General features: G+C 34.4%; 1 pseudogene; it reads right to left on the bottom strand.

Annotated features, from left to right (window-relative positions):
• Positions 1-22,065: 22,065 nt before the first annotated feature.
• Positions 22,066-22,566, bottom strand: LOC149212307 (glycosyltransferase 6 pseudogene; annotated as a pseudogene).
• Between the last annotated feature and the right edge of the window lie 1,321 nt (positions 22,567-23,887).

Below are 23,887 nucleotides of genomic sequence, written 5' to 3'. Positions count from 1 at the left end.
TCTTGAAATAATTTGGTTCATTATGTTTGAAATAATTTATTTTATGATTTATTTAATATCTTTAGTTTATTTTGCAAAAGTTAAGAAATAATGTAATTTTGATTTTTTTTAAAGAGTGGTAAGATTTACAAATTGTTTACATTATTTGTTAATTTTTCCATCTTGTCATATCGATTATATGAAAAGGATAGTTTAGATCATAAACCATTTAATTCTTTAACTCAAACTATTGTAGTAAACATCATATCTTGTCTCTCTTTCTCTCTAATATTAATAGGTTGAATTACTTTAACAAAAAAATCAATACACATTGTTAATTATTTTTGTTTACTTACATTGAAATCAATGCACATTGTTAATACAATCACCTTAAGTTAATGTACCATCACACATTGAGTTACATCAAATTAGAAATCATCATATGCATTGAAATCAATGCATATATTGCACACAACCAAATAAGATTAGAAAACATCTACACTGAAATCAATGAATCTAATGCAAGCAATCAAATAAGATTGGAAATCAACATCTACACACAGGAGCTTCACTAGGGGAAGAATAACCTACCACATGGGTTCATATTGGGGGATATATATTGAGGAAAAAGTGACATAATATATTTAGCATATAATAGGGGGTAAAGGGTTTTTATATTTGTAGGTGTAAAAAATGGAACTCAAATAAATTGAAAAAATATAAAGGGGTGTAAACAATGTTAATGAAAAATTGATAACTACAATATCTAGTGAAAGTAGGGGTTTTTTAAATTGGGAATGTGTATTGGGTTTGTATTGGTAGGGGATTGAATAATGTGATTTTTAGAGGTATTTTCCAATATATAGTTAGATTAGGGGTATTGTTTAGTATGCCACGAAGACACGTGATGAGGTTCATTGAGTGAAGCCCCCCTGCATCTACACTGAAATCAATGCATCTAGTGTAAGCAAAAAAATAAGATTAGAAATCAACATCTACACTGGAATCAATGCATCTAGTCCAAGCAATCAAATAGGATTATAAATAAACATCTACACTGAAAACAATGCACCTGGCACAAGAAAGCAAATAGGATTAGAAATCAACATCTACACTAAAATAAATGGATCGTGCGGAAGCAATCAAATAGGATTAGAAATCACCATTTACACCGAAATCAATGCATATAGTCCAAGCAATCAAATAGGATTAGAAATCACTATCTACACTGAAATCAATGCATCTAGTGCAAGTAATCGAATAGAATTAGAAATCACCATCTACATTGAAATTAATGCATCTAGTGGAAGCAATCAAATAGAATTAGAAATCAACATATACACTGAAATTGATGTATTTAGTGCAAGCAATCAAATAGGATTATAAATCACCATGTACAATGAATTCAATGTAATTAGTGCAAGAAATATTCTTCCCTCTCTTCCCCCTCCATCTATATTTATATCTCTCTCTATCTCACCCCCAAACATACTCTCTCTCTCTCTCTCTCTCTCTCTCTCAGAATGTCTTTTTCTTAACTCCCTCTCTCCCCTTCCAAATCCATCTCTTTGTCCTCGCTCTCTCCTCCTCTCTCTCCCTCCCTCTCAAGTCCTCTATCTCCATTTCTCTTTTACCTCTCCCTCTCTCTCTCTCTCTCTCCAACCTTGTGACTACCCCCCTCCCTCTCTCTCTATTTGTTACCCTTCTCTCCCTCTCTTACTCCTCTCTTTCTCTCTCTTTTTAGTCATCATCTCCCCTCTCCTTCATTTTATCTCATTCAGTGCAAGAAATCAAATAGGATTATAAATCACCATCTGCACTGAAATCAATGCATCTAGTGAAATAATTCCTCTTCCCTATCTCCCCCCTCCATCTATATCTATATCTCCCTCCATATCTCCTTCTTTGTCTCTTTATCTCACCCACCCCCCAAACGCACATTCTTTCTCTATCCATATCTATATATCTCTCCCTCTCTCTCTCTTCACCTTCCATCTAGATATCTATCTCTCTCTGTCTCTCTTTTGTATCTCTTATGTATTGCTATATCACCCCAAAAACATACACACTCTTTCTCCATATTTATCTATCTCTCTCTCCCTCTTCCTCTCCCTCTCTCTCTGTCTTCCCCTTCTCCCCCTCTCCCCCCCTTCAATTTCTCTCTTCCCTCCTACTCTCCTCTCTCCCTCCCTCTCCATCCCCCTTATCACTCCCTCTCTCTCTCTCCACCTCTCTCTATGTTTCTTTCTTCTTACCTCCCTATTTCTCTCCCTTCCTCTCTCCTTTTCTCTCTCACATCCTCTCTCTCCCTTTCTCTCCTGCCTCCCTCTCTCTCACATCCTCTCTCTCTTCCTTCCTCTCTCTCCCTTTCTCTCTTGCCTCCCCTATCTCTCCCCCTCATCTCTCAGTCTCTCTCAGTCGCTCTGTCTCTCCTTTCTTGAACTATGTCACTATCTTTAATTCTCTCCCACTCTTGTCTCTATCTCTAAATCTTTATCTCTCTATCTCACCCCAAAACATATACACTATCTCTCCATCTCTCCCTTGTCACTCCCTCTCTCTCTCCCCACTTTTATCTCTCTATGTGTTTCTTCTTTCCTCCCTATGTTTCCTTCTAACTCTATTTCTCTATCCGTCCCTCTCCTCCTCCCTCTCAAGTCCTCTTTCATGCTTCCTCTGTCTCCCTTTCTCTTCCTTTCTCTCCCTTCCCCTCACTCCCTCTATCTATCCACCTAGATCACTTTATGTCTTTGTTCTTCCCTCCCATATATATCTAGAATTAATATATATCATGATATATTAATATATATTATAATATAACAAATTTAATATTATATCGATCTTAAGTTATTAAATTTATAATATTAATATTAGATTTAATGATATTTGTACATGGCATGATAAATAAAATTCAAATATTACAACTTTGACATAGAAATATTTATGTCTTTAGATTTTTTAATATATCCATAGGATATGTTTTTTCTTTTAAAGATTCATTTTACAAATATTTATTTAAAATAAATACTAAAATATTTTGGAGCAACATTTTATTCTTTGTGTTGAATTAAACTTTTTACTTTAATTTAAGAAATGATATTGACTTTAGTAGAGAGTAAATATGTTTAAAATTTTACCTTATTTAGAATTTTAATGTGGTAATTTTTTTTTTCAAGGTAAATTTATGATCCATTCAAATATAACGTATATGATAAGTTAACTATGAAACTCATTATATAATTGTATTCTAGTTTTCTCATTGGTTTCTTTGATAAAAAAAACTACAGTGCAATTATCTTATGAGTTTAATAGTTATTTTATCATATATGTTGAATTTGAATAAAAAAATTAAATAACTATACAAAACATTATTATTATTATTTTGGTGGACATGAGCAAAATTTCAATGTTTTCAACTTTCATAATGAGCTGACATCCTTACACATCATACTGCATTGAAAAATGAGCCTCTAGGCACAATGAAATTTATCATATTTTTTTTCAATGAAACACTATGCCAACTTAACGCATACCTCTCAACTTTATGAAATGTCAGTGTCCATATGTGATTATGTAAATTGTTAATAATTTCATATAACAAAATAGTTTTTCTATTTTAGTGCACCTATATCTAAATGGGATCGAAGTGTCTCACTAAACCCTATCATTAAATAATTGTTGTTGTGTATAATCCATAATTCTTTATGATATGTAAATAATATTCATGCATCATATAATATTAATATATTTATATATTAAATTTTCACAAATTTGCTTTTGCATTCTAGTTGAATATATTATTCCAACCGTAACACTTAGAACAAGACCTGGCATCACCAGGAGCCGAGAGGAGGGGAAGGTAATATGTGTGACTTTGAATAATCTAAAAGCCTATTGTTGGGTTTGGAGTTGAACCTTCCATTCAAAACCCAACGAGATGTAAAATATCGAACATCTTATTGTGCCTGCTGTTTTCAGGAAGAAAATTCGAAAAGAAGATACGAAATGATTACAGTTACCTATAATATAAATATAATTTGTTCATGTTGAAGTTTGTATATAGTGTTTATAAATCCTACAACGTATTCTACAACACATCTGATCCGCTTTTTGTGTTGTGAAATATAAAATGATAAAATATTTCAGAGAGAGCTTATATGTACCTAAAAAGAGTTCCTTTAGTGACAATAAATCAAATTGATCATTGGCAGTTCTCTGAAGCACAGAGGAAGTTGTGACTTCGATCTGTGACAAGCTTTCAATTTGATATGATCTACCACAACCTTTCAGTTCCATGTTGAAGCAACAATGCTACACCTTGTCGATTTGTAATTCGATATTACAAATGTGAGACATGTTGATGCAACAATGCTACACCTTGTCGATTTGATATTCGATATTACATATGTGAGACATAAAAAATCAAGGAATCACTTAGCACACATTTATGTAAGAAATGTGTTATTCAAACTTTTCCTATGAAACTTTGTGATGTACACTCCTTGAAATATTTAGCGCTGAGAAAATTTTCCCATCTACTTATTTTAGAAGGCCTTTATACACGTTACATAACAACTCCATAACTCACTCCTCTCCTAACAGGGATTTCAGACAAATTGGATCCCCTGCCTTTCAGAGGAAATCACTGAGCCCCCAATGTGAAAATGCGATTATGACTTGCTCAGAACTTTTAAATGATAAGTTTCTGCCTGGAACCTAGGACATTTGAAAGGTTCTAAAAAAGAACCTGTCATTTAAAGGTTCTGGGCAGTTTTCAAAATACCTCATAATGGAATTTCTTAGTGCTGCTCAACACTAACTATTTAAAAAAGCTTTGCCACACGCAATCAAAACTCCACATCCTATGTCTAAACTATCACACACGATACTATCAATTATTTAAATTTACCTGTAACCAATTTTTTTTAATTTTTAAAGTTCATATTGCACTATTAATTGGAAAGTTTTACCATATAATTATCATCTTCATCTTCAAGTAGTTTCAATGTTTCTTCATTCCCATATCACTGAATACTCAATATTCTCCCTTTTGTCCCACTTTATGTTTCTTCATTCCCATATCACTGAATACTCAATATTCTCCCTTTTGTCCCACTTTGAGATTTTCTTCAAACATTTGACTCAAATAAACCTACTCTCACCCTATCTCCACCTGCATTGCCCACAATGTCATTAGTCTCTTCACTATTGTTCTCTCCTGTGATACATATGCCTCACACTAAATAATAGTGAAATACTTAGCACCAATATTATGTGAAACTTTGATAATAACTCGTAACTATAGATAAAACAGTTACAAATTTAGGTGAATTAATATTAGTACAAGTAAAAACTACAAAGAAAAAATTTTAAAAATTGAACTTATTACATGTATGATTTTATTTTTACCGGTGAATATTCACATGACTAGTTTCAAATCATCAATAAATGTTCACTTCTCACCACATGCTAATTTCAATAGAAGATTGGTATTTTAGACAGCTCTCTTTCTACCACTCCCAAAGTTTTTCCATGAAATAACCATATATAACGTGTAAAAAATAAATAAATATTCTATTCAGCTTATCTACCACTCCCAAAGTTTTTCCATGAAATAACCATATATAACGTGTAAAAAATAAATAAATATTCTATTCAGCTTAAAGTTAATGAATATGTATAGTACAAAGTATGGTGTTTTAAAGTACGGTGTTTAAAAATAAAAACACAAAAATACAAATAATAGGACCATTTAAAGTGATAACCAAAGATAAAGACGAGAAACAAATTCAAGAAATTAAATTAGGGCAATCAGATGGATGTCACCCACAACCCAGATGCACTAAAATCTAAGTCTCCTGTAATCTCCTCATATGTTCAAACACTAGTTATAATCACTATAATACCCTTTTATGTTACAACAAAGGGTATAATAACCTTTGTTTCTGGCATTTGAGGCTCCTTTTGAATTTACTATAAAATTATTACACAATTTTTTGGCTACATACCAAGGATTCTGGGAGTTCACCATATTTCAGCTGTGACTGTACTTTGGAATTAGATACCACACATGAAAGAAATTGAATATGCTAAATAAAAAATGACCGATGTCAACTTCATCAATCAAAATTGCGGGCACCTAAGATGATAATTATGTCACAATCATTTCAACGTGGCCAAATTATGATTCCAAACAAAATTTCCCCTTACTAAGCCATTCGAATTTCACCTTGGTGTCAAAAGAAGTACCGGTTGAAAATTCCCAATATGAAACTCAGAACCAAAGAAGAAAATGATACAACAAAGGATCTTAAATTACAAATTCTTGCACTATATCCAACTATGGAATTTATTCATGTGTTGTGACTTTTCCAGCTCTTATCATTCCAGAACACAGAGTTACCCCATTGGGAACAAAGTTATGATTTTGTGTAACATAACAAAGCCTTGGATTGTAACATAACAAAGCCTTGGATTGTCTCACAGAGCTAGGTACCTTCCCATTATTTCATAAAAATTGGATGGAAATTTCAAAGGACTAAACACTTTGTTGTTATTTAATAACAAAGAGCAGACATTTGGTAAATTTTCCAGCTTTAAGGAACTTTCTTGGTAAGGTTTTTTTTGTAGTGTAAACAATAAACACCCTATTTATCGGTATACTCTGCATCCATCCATCCAACTCCATTCCCACCAGACACCTCGTTCTTGTAAAAAAATTGGTTGGCTACATTAATAGAATCGACTAGACTCCAGGTGGACCCCAAAATTTTATTTTCAATAAGAAAACCATAAAACAATTATATTTACATTTTCTATGACCTAAAACAATTAATGAGCGATAACATGGCACAAGTATGGACAACACATGTCAAAATTGAACTGAAATGTTTCAATAAATCATCCATTAGAATCCACTCCAATCCAATCTAGTCCCATCCAGGCAACAAGTTGAGTATGGCTAAATGTTTATGTAAATCATCCATTAGAAGCCACTCCAGTCCAATCTAATCCCATCGAGGCAACAAGTTGAGTAGGGTTAATAATTCCAAGTAGATGAATATAGCAAAGAATACCCATAGTAGTGGAATAAATAATAATACATTATTTCTCCTTCTGCGTGTACTTTCTGTTTTCCTCACTAGTATATGGAAGACGAACCTCCAAAACCACTGGCTTGTTGCCACTTTTGCAAAATTGGTGGTGGTGTTGTTGGTCTATTATTCTCCTGCCCAGTAAAGTGTTGTTTTTTATGTACTAATTTTCCAGATAGCAAGCCAAATTTCATATAGCAATCTTCTTCTTCTTTTTCCTTGAGGAGTTTAGGTGGTCATTGTCATCATTAAGGGAGCAGGATTTTGACCCATTGCTTTAATTTTCTTCACTATATTTCCTTTTCCTACTCCTAATGGAGAAAGTTCAAGATGATTGTGTCTTGGTTTCCTCCTTTTCTGCCATTTCCAGTGATGCCAACCCTCACCCCACCTTCTCAATAATCATAATAATAACATATTTTGTTGAATATCCACCTCACTCATTTTTTTGGTAACCTCCAGTGATGCCAACCCTCACCCCACCTTCTCAATAATCATAATAATAACAAATTTTGTTGAATATCCACCTCACTCATTTTTTTGGTAACCTCAACTACCTAAATAGACAAATAGGCACAATATAGTTCTCGATGAGATTATTATCATTCAAGGCAAGGTACCTAAGCATATTCAATCCCCTAAATGGTTATGGAATGAGTCCAATATAATTTGAGGATGAAAGATCCAAATTGATCAAGGACTGCAAATTTCCCTAGTGAAGAGAATCAGGTGGTCCTGTGAGGGGAATAATTAAGGTAAATCTCTTACAAATTCTTCAGCTTTGTTAAGAAACTGGAAGGTTTCCATGAAGCTTATTGTTCCTTAAATCCAAAAATGTAAGGGACTTCAAATTCCACAATGCCCTAGGAATGGCCTCTTGTAATCCATTGTCACTCAAATCCATTTTTACCAGAGAATTCATACTCCCTAAAGATGTTGCATTTGGGACCTATAATGCATTAAAACCGTTCCCGCAGATGCCTTGAAGAAGGAGGTACCATGTCATAGAATAAGTTGTGGTTGAGGACAAGCTTTCTTAGTTTGGTTAAATTCCTGCTTTCCATTGGAAAATTTCCCTTCGTATTGCTCTCCATATCCATAAGTGATTCAAAAATTTCTAGGTTACCCAACTCATGTGGTAATTCTCCAAATAAAACACCATTGTTTTGGAAAATTAAAGTTTTTAATTCTTTAAAAATTAGTGCATGGGACGTTGAATTTGAACTCTTCAATAAGAAGGTGGTGGCATTGAATGCATATTGGTGATGTCATCAACTACGTTCATAGTTGGAGCATATAAAATTCAGAGCATTGGAGCATGTCGAAGTCGAGCTTGAGCTTGAACCTGGGCAAGGTAGCATACATATTGACTGATAGGCCCGGTCCAAATGGAATGTGCGTAGCATACATAGTGACTGATAAGACTCGGTCCAGATGGAACGTGACTATGGAATATTAATAACGTTTTGGAAAAAATAAAACGTCAAAAATATGTTCCATAAAGGTCAAGACACATCACGAGAAACGACGATGCAATTTTTTTAAACATATTTATTAATAACGTTTTGGAAAAAATAAAACGTCAAAAATATGTTCTATGACACATCACGATAAACGACGATGCAATTTTTTTAAACATGTTTGAAGAGTTAAGTGCCCCATGATAGGAATTTTGCCCCTGAAATTCCAACTCCGTTGTGAAGCATAATAAATATCTCCGCGTTTGTAATTCCACCCAAACTTGATACCATGGAAATGTTAAAATGGAGAGAAAATAGAAAGTGAGAAGGTTGATTTAAACATGTCCTTGCAAACCAACCTGTATAACACTTTCTCGTTTTCATTTAATTGGAAAAATACAAATAATGAGTCTCTATTCCCTTTAGTAATGCGAACTGTCTACCCTTACTTACTTACTTTTATATATATATATATATATTCACAACACTTATTATTACTTAATTTAGTTAAGGAGAATCTAATTATTCAATTGAGGCGATGGAATTGGGATCCTTTATAACAAAGAATGGAAAGTGCCACAGTGCAGATTTACGCAAAATTTTGTGCAAAATCTATATTTCGATTATCTATGTGGATGAAGTTAATTTTTAATTACATAATGTGATTTTAAGTTAAAAAAAAAAAAAAAAAAAAAACTATACTTGGATTACCGATAGATGAAGTTAATTTTTAATTACATGATGTGGCTTTAGCTTTAAAAACACACAAAATGGTTTTAAGTTAAAAATTACCAAAAAAAAAAAAAAAAAAACCAATACTTGGATTACCAAGGTAGATGAAGTTAATTTTTAATTACATAATATGGCTTTAGGTTAGAAAAACACACAAAAAAACGAAATTCTATTTACTTCTCCCATCTATATCTAACTCACTTAATTCATTACATTTTATAGTGGAGAAATAAAAGTTGGTACTTATCTAGAAGGGAAATTTATTTATCATTATTATTATAAATTAACAATCAGAATTATATTTTTTATTTAATTATTCAAATTTTAAGAATCAAAATAACTAGCATTTGCACCACATGTTGCAAAAGAAACGCCTTAAGGCAATGGCATAAGAAACATTAGCAATTTTGTTTCTTTTTATCATATGTTATGTTTTAGGGAGATTCCAACTAGGATATGTTCAAAGTGAAGGTAATGCATAACACTTCACTCCAAAGGATTTATGAAAATGATCTTCATTAAGATTCTAGAACCGTTATAAGTAAATGTTTTAAATCAAACATTTCATAATAAAGTAATATCATATCACCTTAATTCACAAGGCAATGGATAATAGTTTTTGTTGATTAAAAATTGGTCTAATTTTATGAAGAAAACTTAATAGAAAGGCTTTAATAGTAAGGGGAACATTAATAAACTCCCTCGTTATTTGTTATATAATGTTGTTAATTTGGCTACTTGTTGCTTCTTATCGTTATTTAGTCATGTAATATTTGAAAACTATAAAATAATGATATTATTTATTCTCTTTGGACCATTGTATTATTACTTGTTATTGATTCATGAAATTTTTGTATCCTCTCTTTTCGTTCTTTTAATTTGTGTCATCCCAAAAAAAAATTCTCCAATAACCTATATTATTGCTATCTTAGAAGTGACATTGCCATTAAGTTTGCACAACTAAGTTTGTAGTTTCAATTGCAAATTTAATGCCTCCATTTTTGCTATATATGAAATTGATATTCATATAAATTGATTAATATAGATCTTCAAATAATTTATTTAAATAACATGTTAAAATATTTTTGAGAAATATAAGGTTTAAACATCTTACTCACATCAACTCATATCTACAGATTCTAGCAACATTTTATAGTTACAATTTCTTATTTTATAGAAAATTCTATTTCAACTATTAAGACAACAAGTACACTTTTCAACTCAATATTATAAAATAACATCTATACTGAAAAATAAACAAACAACCACAAAGTTTATAAAGTGATAACTTTGTATTTTTATTTTATTTCATGTATGTATCACACTAATAAACATGTGTATATTTTAAAGAAATTATTTGTATTAACATATGTATCTAACAGATTTCAAAGTATAAAAAGTGAACCGACAACGTGGTGGATGTGAAATTTTTCTTTAGTTTGTTGTACACAATTTTGCCCTCTATCATTATCACACCGGCTCATGCAAGGAATTGTGATCATAATTCAATTCATAATATAGTATTTGAAAAAAATATTCATAGATTGGAAATTTCAACGAACATGGCATACGCCGAATATTAAAATTTGAATGTGCTGAAGCTCATATTCTATTAACGAGAGACATATAAGAAGCCTTTTAAGTTGAAATTAGCAAAGTATAAAATAAATGGTTAATTCACTCATAATACTCTTTATCTTTTTCGTGTTGAAATTCAAGTACAATACTCTCATCCTCATCATTATCAATGTTTCCCTCATCTTTCAAGCAACGTGACGATCCCAATCCATTTTATTGGATTTGAATAGCTTTATCATTGTCTTTGATATTCTCCTTAGCAATGGGCAATGTTTCCCTCATCTTTCAAGCAACATGACGATAACAATCCATTTTATTGGATTTGAATAGTGTTAGCATCGTCTTTGATATTCTTCTTAACAATGGGCAATTACGTATTGTTACATTTTCAAGTTTTGATATTGCCTTTTCCTTCCACACACCATTTGATGATATGATGCTTTGTAAGTGCTCTAAAGACCATTCCTTTAACATTGGAAAATCACCATTTCCAATGTCCAACTCTTTTAAGCCATGACAACTCCGTATGTGTAATACATGTAAACTAGGTAGCCACATTCCCGATAGCAATGGCAATTTCATCAACACTCGGCAACAATACATGGTCAACTTTTGGAGTTTGGACATGGATTTTTTATTACACACGTTTGATGTTCTTGAAAGACTCTCGAACTAGATTTATGACTATATTACCATAAAAGTTAATACAACGTCAACATTGATTATAAAAGACCACACCAATTTATGACCTGCGCAACCCATCTCAACGCCCACTGACCCAAAACAGAAAAATAAAAAATATAATTACTCTTTCATTAGGATTCTTATTAGTCCCTGTTGTCCAGGCATGGACTATAGTAATCGGAAATGGGCACTTCAGCATTATTAGTGCTACTTTTACTCCTCGCTTATCAACTATAAACGAAGTTTGTAGAGACATATTGATAATTCATGTTATTTGGCCTTTTCCTGAGGACCGAAGCTAATCTCGAAGCTAAAGCATAAGTTATATTTGTGTTTGCATGATATTTTCAAACTGGTAAAAATACTAACTAATCTAATGTTGGCATTAGTTCGATGGCACTAAATGTTAGCTCCGCTATTTTGGATTTCCATGGGCTGCATGGTATAATAGAGTAATAGAGGCTCCATCGAGGAACTATCAGCCCTGCTTGTATGCCACGGTACACCTGTCAGTTTCTACACCTACCAATCCTGCCTTCCACAACATGCAGGTGCCATCTCTTATGTTTGCATGTAAGGAGGTGTCCATTGAATGGATGAAGACATTGAATGGATTATGCGTGCACTTAGCATTAGTGTTCCTAAGTTTCTCAGAGGCTATCGATGCAACTTCCTTCATGGCGCTTGCTTCACTGGCAGCTATGTCCTTGGTATTCCTACTATCCATTTCTTCCAATTCAACATTTCTTTTCTGTCTCTTATTTTTTTCCTTTTCTTCTAAGTCTAGGCACCAATGACATACATTTAAGCTCTCTGATTCCAACTGATCATAGTACAGTTTGCTGCGATATCTGCAAGAGTGGTGGCATATGAACAAAGAAGAAAAATAGTGTATCATATCCATGCAGAGAAAAGAATATTAGACGCTATGATTCTTGAAATTGTTGTGGAACAGAGACTCACATATGTGTTGAAATTGAAATTGCTGTGAAACGGAGACTCACGTGTTGAAGTCGATGGTTGCATCTTTGGAATCATGCTGGAGTTTTCCTTGTCAGTTTGATCTAGTGTAATGCATCTGGTTCAGGTTGGTTGTGCTTATGGTCTTACCCGGTAGAGATTTTAGAGCCTGCTCGGCGTAGGGCTAGCTTAGTATTTGAAAGAGAAATCCGTGTTCAAATTTCCCAGTAATGACTCTGTTGTTTCTTGTCTCAGAACATATCAACAACAACCCGAGTTGGTGGCAAACTATTTCGGCCAAAACATATTAGCAAAGTGAAAAATACTTCCCTGGACTCGGCAGGCGATCTCTCAAAACTAGGCTCCTGTCCCCAGTGCATGCAAAGTGGAAGTGTCTTTAACTCAAGCTCCCCCTCTATGGTGAGATACAATGAACAAGGTGAGACTTCAAACCTCAATGGTGAGGGAACATGTAATACATGCAACAGATTTTAATAAGTGTTATCTCTCGTGTCAAAATGGCTAGGTTATTAGTCGAGCTCAGACTTCGCAGAGCACCTGCTAACCTGTAAGCGTTATACCTGCCATGCAACCTGCATTATATTCCACCTTATTTCTCTACTGCTCTTCGACCTAGCTTGGCTAGCTCTTCTGCCCCGCGTCTGGTTTCCATCCTTCTATAAGTGCGATTGCCCAATACGCATGCAAATTACTTGAGGGATCTTCTGCCATGTGTCTGGTTTCCATCCTTTTTGTAACTCAGAGAAAATTACTTGAGGGATCTCAAATTTATCTAGTAAAGAGCTGATGCCCAGCACAGTAGCAGATCGTTGATGCCCAGCGCCTACCTTCTTCAACCGACCCCTCCCTTATTTCTTATCTAGCTCGAGCATGCTTTCATTTTAGCTAGCCTACACCCCGGGGTTCTACAGTGTGAGCATGATCCAGTTGCCATCAATAGGTATCATCGTGTCAAATAGTGATATGTAAGCATGTTGGTGCTCATCACTGATAGATACATGGTTGTAACATGGGCCAGCTTTTACATTTTAATTCATATTTAATTAAATTAATATAGTTCCTTTAATATACGTGGCTGTAACATGGGCCATATTTTATATTTTAATTCATATTTAATTAAATTAATATATTTCCTTTAGTAACTAGTTAACTGTAACAATTATCACCATGCACTCTGCCCGATATTAGATTTCGGATGCATTACAGGGTCTCCCGGCCACATGCGTTAAGTTTATACATGCACTCTACCAGATGTATTACAGGGTCTTGTCACCACATGCTCTGGCCAACATGATATTTTGGTATGCCAATGTCGATGGCCTAATATACCGAAAAATGATGGGATAATTCCCATTTGTTAACAAATTTTTGGGAACATTGGGTATCAGGGGTTCTGCGTGGATATTTCAATGAAGTGCCAATCTTTAACTCGGTCGAGTACTAATAAATCATTTTTACGGGTCGACTGTTCTATACAATGGGTGTACATCCTACAAGATGCAAAGTAAGTTTTCCATTCTTTCACGCTTCTGTGTCTTTTAAATTTTGTTGTTTATGGAACCCATGTGTGAAAACCTCATCCTTGAAGTATATTTTCATGCGTCTTGACGAGTATGTCCTTGGTTGTCTCCACACTTCGATAGATGAATGGAGGTACAACATTTCCGTCCTTCCATCTATTGAATATGTATTCTGGGTGCCTGTTGATGTAGCCCCTACCTAAACTGGTCTAAATCCGCTTAGTATAGGCCATACCCCTTCGTATCTAAAATTACATTCAGGTGTAAAACGGGCGGTTCCTAAATGGTTAAGGTAGTCGGCATCCTCACTTTTGTATCTGCGATTCCACAACAAAATAAATTGTGAATAAGAATTTCAATCAAGGGAACGATCATGGATGATTTTATTATTAATAGTCCAGGAAACCATAACTTTAGAAATTGGATAAAACAATATACAATGTCAATTATATCCTTTTAATGATCTCTTTTTCACAATCATCAACAAATTACCCTCAAAAAGTCCAGACAATGATTTACCTGTTGAAACCACACAACTAAGAATACAAACTTTGTTAAGAGGAGCCTCTGGATTAATTTGGGCAACACAACTGACATGCACAATTGTATACTGTCTGAAAGTGGATGTGCCAAGGAAGTGGTAAATGGGTTTCCCATTGATTGAAAACTCGACTTCCCGTCATTTATCATAACCCCTCTGTCAGTATTAATTCTTAGAAGATCACACATGTTTCTTTCGTCTGACTTGCAGTGTCTGCATTCTCCACATTCTCCAGTAAATAATGGAAGCACACAGTCACCCTCCTTGAGGTCAGTCACCCCTTCTCCAACACTCTCAACAACTCTGTGTCAAGCAACAGACCTATAGTTAGTGACCAATGAATTACAAGAAAATCACTGTCCCTTTTCCCTTTTGAAATTCTACATGATGCCTGCTAGTATGACTAATTAATTTCTTTGAAATCCTACATGCCTGCTAGTATGACTAATTAATTTCTTTGAAATCATGAATGCCTGCTAGTATGACTAATTAACTTTTTTGAAATCCCACATGCCTACTAATATGACTAACTAATTTTTTTGAATACATAGAACTCATGGGCAAGAGCAGAGTGCATACCCAACTGCTTCATGTCCCAAAATGCGGGGAAAGAGAGGAGTTTGGCCCTGCAACCAAAGCAGTATCAGTATCAGTCATTCCATTTCACTGTTAAAAGCAATATTTGTATGTGTTATACAGTACAGTACAATTTGGAGATGTGTAATTAATATCCTTCCAAGCTGTAATGTATTGGGAGAGCATACGAGTCATATGTGGTATAAAATGAATTGCATCCTACAATACTGTAATGTCCATTACTATGTATTTCATTTTTCCAACACTAATTGTTCAGCACAATCTCTCCATGTGAAAACAAAGTACTATTTAATTTAAATTTTATTTATTCACCCATGTTGATGATGATCTTTTCATTATACTCCTAGTGTTTTATGATGGTTGATTTTGAGAGAATGTCAATCTTTTTACTTTGGTCCTACTTCTAATTTAATAGTTATGGACAATGAAAGATCGGCCACCATGCGCTATTTTGATAGTATAGACAGACTGTTTTCATACGGTTTGGTTATGGATAATGAGAGATGTGTTGTCACAAATTGTTCTCATGGTAGATACTGTCTATTTGCAAATATCCACCATTTTCATGGTATAGTTTGACATTTCAAGCCCAACGTTGTTACATAAATGCATTTCCAGACTAAAACACCAAAAATTAACATTGAAAAACAATTGCAATCTAGCAACGTTATACTAGTTACAAAAAAAAAGGAAGGGAACTGGGAAGCCAGTAAACAATAGAAGCCATATTTTGGTTTTTTTATCCAAGTTGAAAGATATTGTATGAAATCATGACACACATGGTTCTTTTTGTCTTCGGCTCGTCCACATAGTTAACCAGGTATCCCATGGAGTTGCAAATTTGTATTTTCCAGATTCATTTGTCCTTTACAAATTTCTCTTATCCATCGCTATTTACAATTTTCTAAAAAAAACTCTTGGGAGTTGAAAGTAAGGGCTTTTGTAATTTCAAATATTAAAGTTTTCAATTTTAAATTATTAATGGTTTCCTTCCATATAAAATTATAATGATAGTGATCTCTGAACATCCTTCTTGATCAAGTCATGTTAAGGTTACCTTTATGATATTTATTAAAGTTCAGTTTGATAGATCCTTGTAATGTGTTCGGAACTCTATCCTTGGGGAATGGAACATGAACTCTGTAAGGGCCATTTCAACTTTAGTGGGTTACTCTCAAATTTTTGTATCTTATTTGCTCTTCAACTAAAAATATGGTTCCAATATATGAAGTTGAAGCTCCTGGATTTAAATTTTCAAAATATGATTTCAACTTCCAAGAAATGAAATTGAAGCTCCTAGAATACAATTTTCTTTGGAGCCCAACTCCATGCTACTATCACTGGAATAACATTCGCACATAATTTTTTTCCAACATGTTGTATTTGCCTTTTTGCATAAGAAAATGGAAGGAAATATATGCGTGTATTTTTAAGTCAAAATTAAAATAACCATAAACAACACCATGAAACTTCTTGTAAATTACAAATACGACTATTCAATAGATAACATATCTCAGTAGAAAAAACCAATTGTAGAGGGATATTGTTTCCACCCAGATGTAGAAATCCCATAGACTCACCCCAAGTTCAAGGCGAAAATGTGATAAGGGAAAACTCTCCCCAAAACAACAACAATGTGAAATCCAAATCCAAAATAAATGAGCATCAGAATATTTCATTACAACGAAATAGATCCCAATTATGTCTCTGTAAAAGAAGGGCGTCAATTCATAAAGTAATCAATCAATCCCTTGCAGTACTTAGCCATCGGCAAGGAAAGAGAAATGTTGTTCCTATACAATGAAAAAAAAACCCCTGAATCCAAAAATATTGTGATATCCATCACCACTTGAAATGAACTGCAATGAATCCCAGTAGAGAAATATGTGTCATATGAAATGACTTGCAATTAATCCCAGAAAATTGTGATATCCATTGTCATATCTTTCATGAGGGAAATGTGTATTGTCATATGAAATAATTTGGAGTGAATCCCACAATATTGTGATGTTCATTATCATCTATGTCGTTTTGCCAACGCTACTTGTCTGGTTGAGCACAATCTCTTTTTGTTAATTCACTTTATTTTTCGTTCATTCATCCATGGTGAAGATGATCCATGTTCATCTTTTTACTTCTGTAGTGCTAATTTTATATTATAGTTATGGGTAACGAGAGATGAGCCACCATATATTGTTTTCATAGTATGGACGGACTGTTTTCATAATATTGAGTGTTCTTATAATGACGCTGATACTCTTAGAATATGTCTTCCAGGAAGAGGAGGTTGAAGTGTAGACTTTAGAGTTAGGCTTCTCTCCATCCTCGTCTTTCTCAGTAATAAAAAATTTCAAAATTTACATTAAAATTATAAAATACTTGTAATTTTATTGAGGCGCCCCAATTTGAAGCAGTGGATCTAGACTGTAAGAATCTGCAGGAACAGTGCTGCCGTGCCACCTGACAGAAGATAAGTTTGTAATGCCAGGTAATAGACATGTGTTCATGAAGTTAATCTGTTCTGATCAATAGCACCGAAGATAACATGCAGAGAAGGATTTGATTTGATAGATGAAATAAAAGCTTTGTTGGAGAACAGATGCAGAGGAATCGTCTCCTCTGCTGATGTTCTCATATTGGCTACTCATGCTACAGTTGCACTGGTAAGCTGTCAATATCAAACATCTTCCTAAAAAACAATGAATTTAGATGCAAAGGCAATATTTACAACTGGAGAAATGTTGTTCCAGTTCAACTTTTTAACAAGAACAGCTTCTCAATTTTGTTACTTTTGTTCTTTCTCTTTACGTTCAACATGGGGAGGACATGAACATCCATCCCAGTTATTTTCGAACCTGCAAAGTAAAGACTAATTTTCTTTTAAAAAAAATGGACTAAGAATTGGGATGGGACAAATTGGTCATTCTAATGTTGTCACACTGAATATTATTCATGAAGATGCAAATACTCTGTATCTTGTGGTGAAGCTATGCTCCGAGGGACGCCTGATCGATGACATGTCCAAAAACGGATGCTACTCTCAGCATTAGGCTGCAGAATTGATCAAAAGCTTAATTGCCACTGAAAAAGCAAAGGAGTACCGTCAGTCGGTAAATGATATATGCTGATAAGTAACACTGAACAATGACATGCTTTCAAAATTATGTGTATAAGAAGATCTTTATATTAGATTGCCACCATCATCTCTTGCTTGAGCCTTTTAATTTTCTAAGTCTTTTTGCTCAGCTTCAACTCCAACTCAATTTCATTTTTGATAGTGGACTCGTTTTGAATGTTGGCTTATAATTGAAATGCTTTTGCTGCATTCTGGTATCACAAAGCAAAGTCCTGGCAAAGAAACAAGGACAAAAGTACTGCGTAGAGGTGTATATTTCCTTTCCTCTATCCAATAGAGGGGTGCTTTATTTTTTGTGTCCCCTGATGTGAGATTTTAGCCCTTGGGCCCTGAACTCGTAACATTTTATGGAATCAAACTTAATACCATTTTTAATGTGAAGGAAAAAGAGGATTTACGGTTTATGTTTTTGTTTGGTGCTTCTTATTATGTGAGCAACTTGTGTTTCAGCCCTTTTATATATTCTTATGTATATCATATCTCTCTTATAATTGGAGACCTTTTCCAGCTATTAATTCTTGCTTGCTTTTCCAACAACTAAAGTTTTGGAAGATGGAACTTCAATAACAAGGTATTTGTCTTTTAAAAAGTTTTGCAAAATCTGATAGCAAGTTGGTGAGAGTTAGATTGCTGAATGGTCTGTTTAACAACAGTCATGGGTGCGACGCATTGAGATGCTACTTACACATATATGCACATATATGTATCAGGGTCTGAATAGTGGAGACATGTAGAGCTAGAATACTGAGCCACCTTTGATGAAGAGTTTACTGTGTGATGAAGAGTTTACCATTTTGAGGGCTCATGTTTACCATGCCTTATCCTTCAATTGTTTCCTTAATAAATACTGAGTAGTGAAAATAAACTAATACTGAGTAGTGACAATAAACTAATAGGTCTTTTCTACTGAGCATGCATTTGCTCTTGAAAATAGAACAAAATAATGCCCAAAATACCAAAATATCTTGGATAAGTGCCATATCCTAACCATTTAATATGCTATAATCATTCATCAAAACATCCCTTGAAATCTTAGAAAAGTAAACGGAAAACAACTCTACAGAAGGTACCATTTCCTAGCCATGCAATCATTCATCATGATTACACTTGAATGAGCTTAGGGTTAGATTCTATAATTGGTAAAAATATCCCTCAAGTACTTAGCAGGAGGCCAAGTTCTATGTATATGTGTGACCATATATCATTGTCAGATTTCAGGTGTACCTTACATTACAGAGCAGAAATAGCAACTCTGCCATTACAACCAGCTATTTCAGGTAACATATCATACACATATTTGAGGTAAAACCCGTGTAAAGATGCATGATAGGGTGGCACAGAGTAGGGAATAATTCTAATCAAAGGAAACATTCCCGTTGTCATACAATGAACTGATATGTTGCTAATACTATGCACAATTTTCTTTAGTACAAGCATGGTGAGGCAAATGCAGAAAACAAGTGAGAACAATCAGATTGCTATGGGGCTGGCCTGTATGCTGGCCCTAGCATCTACAAAATACATACAACATCCTCTATACCAGGCATATGATAACTTTTGGCAACCCTCTGACCATAGAATAAATCAAAAGGAGTGTCATCCACATTTCTTACTAAGAAGCAACCACCACTGGCTTCTATTAGAAGAAGACCGTCCCACTGGCTAAACATACTCCCTCAACTCATACACAGATAGCAAGTTGGTGAGAGTCGGATTGCTGAATGGTCTCTTTGACAACAGTCATGGGTGCAATGCATTGAGATGCTACTTACACATATATGCAGATATATATTTCAGGGTCTAAATAGTGGAGACATCTAGAGCCAGAATACTGAGCCCCCTGTAATGAAGATTTTACCGAAGAGTTTACCATTTTGAGGGCTCATGTTTACCATGCCTTATCCTTCAATTGTTTCCTTAATAAATACTGAGTAGTGACAATAAACTGATAGGTCTCTTCTACTGAGCATGCATTTTCTCTTGAAAATAGAACAAAATCATGCCCAAAATACCAAAATATCTTGGATAAGCAAGCTGAAATACTGAGCAGTGTCAATAAACTGATAGGTCTCTTCTACTGAGCATGCATTTTCTCTTGAAAATAGAACAAAATCATGCCCGAAATACCAAAATATCTTAGATAAGTGCCATATCCTAACCATTTAATATGCTATATAATCATTCATCAAAACATCCCTTGAAATCTTGGAAAAGTAAACTAAAAACAACTCTACAGAAGGTACCATTTCCCAGCCATGCAATCATTCATCATGATTACACTTGAATGAGCTTAGGGTTAGATTCTATAATTGGTAAAAATTTCCCTCAAGTACTTAGCACGAGGCCAAGTTCTACGTATATGTGTAACCATATATCATTGTCAGATTTCAGGTGTACCTTACATTACAGAGCAGAAATAGCAACTCTTCCATTACAACCAACTATTTCAAGTAACATATCATACTCAGATTTGAGGTAAAACCTGTGTAAAGATGCATGATAGGGTAGCACAGAGTAGGGAATAATTCTAATCGAAGGAAACATTCCCATTGTCATACAATAAACTGAAATGTTGCCAATACTATGAACAAGTTTCTTTAGTACAAGCATGGTGAGGCAAACGCAGAAATCAAGTGAGAACAATCATATTGCTATGGGGCTGGCATGTATGCTGCCCCTAGCATCTACAAAATACATACAACATCATCTATACCAGGTATATGAGAAATTTAAGAATGATTGAGTAGAAAACAACTGAAATCACTCCAGATGCCCACTGCCACAGGCATTGGAATGAGGTGCCTATATTAACTGTTCTTAATACTTATGCATGGAAAAATACTCATAATAGACAAAGGATCATGGGATTGCTATGCTGAGCTCTATATGAACCCTACAAATTTGGCATTATCTTCTTTTTTTCTACAATTGAGAATCTTGGGCATTCCAAAGAGGATAAGTAGGAATTATCGAATTTAGAAATAGTCCATAAATACAACCATGAAGGCCATTATTAAATAAGGACAATTAAGAATTGTTTGTTGCTTCATTAACATCATATTTTCATAGTCGTATTTCTGCAATATTCATATTTCTTGCCAAAACATTAATTGACCACTCAATGCTAATTAAATGTGGTTGCATGTATCAATGACTGAATTCTAACTATTGTCGCTCATCGCGAGTGAGTCAGTCGCACCATGTAACATCCAAAAACAGACCAAATGGAGGCCATACTATAGCATTTCCATGACCTTTTTGTGTTATAACATTAGTAGACAAATAACTATTTCAATAAGATGTACATGCCACCTCTCCAATAAGTTAAAGATGTACTACATGCAATCACCTTTTGTTAGATGCAGCTTCTTGGTTGCTCTTTGTGTAAGATGCACTTTGATATTACTATTTTGGTAGTCTTGGAGATGTTGGTTGCGAGAATTCTTCTTAATAATTCCTAATGTCAACGGTGTGCAATTGCATCTCTAATGGTGCATTATGAGATCACTGTGTCCACTTCATGCAATGACAATGGATCGATATCTCTCCTCTTGATACATAGATCTTTCCTCTTGATTGAGAAAGCACTTAGACTTTATTTAAGAGGATGAAAAGAACCACTAAGTTAATGATGACCAGTGCTCTCTACTATTAGAAAATAGGAGGTTTCTCTATAGGTAGGACCAGGAGAACTCATACAGAGGACTCTGAGGCCCCATCACAGCCCACCTCTCCATGAAATCCATGGACCATTCACAGTTTCTCATAAGAAAAACCCTGCATTGATTCCCAACAAGCTCCTTTTCTTATAAACATTTTCCTCCCATCCATGGACTATGAAATTGAAGTCCTTGTACTTCTCCAATGGGTCCTCAAATTCAATGTCTGTGATCACAGCATCTGAGTCCATCCACCATATCCATATCCATATCAAAGGAATTTTGGCCCAGAAAGTGTACATTTTCTGATTAAGGAGGATTGTGTTGTAAAACATGTCCAAGCCATGGATCCTGTAATAATCCTGCTTGTTCTTGAAGCACCTTAGAAGCAGATGATCCCCAATTGGGTTCTTGTAGGAATGAGGCTGTGAGCCTGTCAAGACCAAGATACGAGGCCTCCCTCTTTCTCTATAGTTCTTTATATGAGGATGGGTCTTCAACCATTTTTGTCTCTTGAGGTCCCAGTTTTTCACAGTGCTCCCCACAGTGTAACTAAAGTCAGAATCAGCATAGAAATTATCACAACTTTTCTCCCGCTCATCCATTGATCGATACAAGGATTCCTCTTGTTTGCCATTCATTTCATGTTCATTGCTCTGATTCTGTTGAACTCACATTTTGATTTTCTTGAGTACTAGCAGTCACATTGGTATCATCAAACCTCTGGATCCTGAAATTGCATTGTGCTGAAGATTGTTGTGCTTCAATTGTGACAGCTCTATAAGCAATTCCATAAGAGCAAATTCTCCATAAACTCCAACAAAGTACCAAAGCAACAATGACCAGTGCAAAAAACACGAAAAAATCACAAAGTTTCTTTTTCATCACATTTACAGGGAAAGAAACGAATAAGTGGATGGTCTCTCTAACACGGGTTTGAAGCTATACCTGGGTACATGCCATATCCAAGAACGCAAGGAAGATCAGATTTTAGAGGATTTTCATTTATCTTTTTTCAGATCTGGGTTCATAACTTTAAAGTTACTATCATGTTATTTGTATGTTGCTTAAGAGCCCTAAGACAAGGATTTGTTTGAAGGCTTTTTCTTCAGCTCTATATAGAAGAGGTTATAAGCTCTGTCTAGGACAACATTAAGCTACACATGGACCTATCCACATGTTCATGTTTCCCGGTTGATCCTGAAAGTGGTTCCAATGCATTCCTACTTGGAGGAGTTTCAGGACACGCTTGTCTATTTTCCACAGTAAAATATGTCTATCTGCAGGGTATTAAACATTGATCCTTACGTCCCACGTTATTTATGTAGTAGGTTGCGCTCAAATAATGGTATACTGCCATGGCCCATATGTATTTTTGGTGGTGTTTCTTTTCTTGAAGCCCGCTCATGGTAAGGACTTGCCGCCATGCAGCTTCTCTTGTTAATAAATAAATGATTGTAGTACTTCAACCATAATAATCCATTCCGTTGCCATTCTCATTCTCAACTGTATAAGCCATGGTCGTTTATACAGAGGGTTTGATTAATAAATTGGAATCCAGGAAATTTCTTCTTTCCCACATCAATGAAATATAACTTATATCACAGCAAATGCCTAAGTTTGCATGAACATCACATACTATGGTAGAATACAAACACCATTAGTTACAATCGATAGAAGCTCTATTGATATTAGTATTGGACATTAAGTTATTGTATAGTAGAATAGTTTATAAATCAAAATGCATACTTTCAGTGTTATCGATCTTAGGACAATGTCAACTATTTACCTATCTATCTATTCTTTTGAATTAATGATACCATAAAAACATTCATCCAAAAATAGGCAAGTTGTACGTTTAGCATTCATTTCGTCAACATATGCATACAAATCTGAAATTGTTTTTTCTTTTCCTGTTTTTGGTAA

This window comes from Pinus tabuliformis, chromosome 1_1, assembly GCF_031772625.1.
Source record: "Pinus tabuliformis cultivar Carrire ecotype Pingquan chromosome 1_1, CPIR1, whole genome shotgun sequence".
NCBI lineage: Eukaryota > Viridiplantae > Streptophyta > Pinopsida > Pinales > Pinaceae > Pinus > Pinus tabuliformis.
Note: the sequence above shows the minus strand (reverse complement) of the source record. Positions and strands in the feature narration are given on the sequence as shown.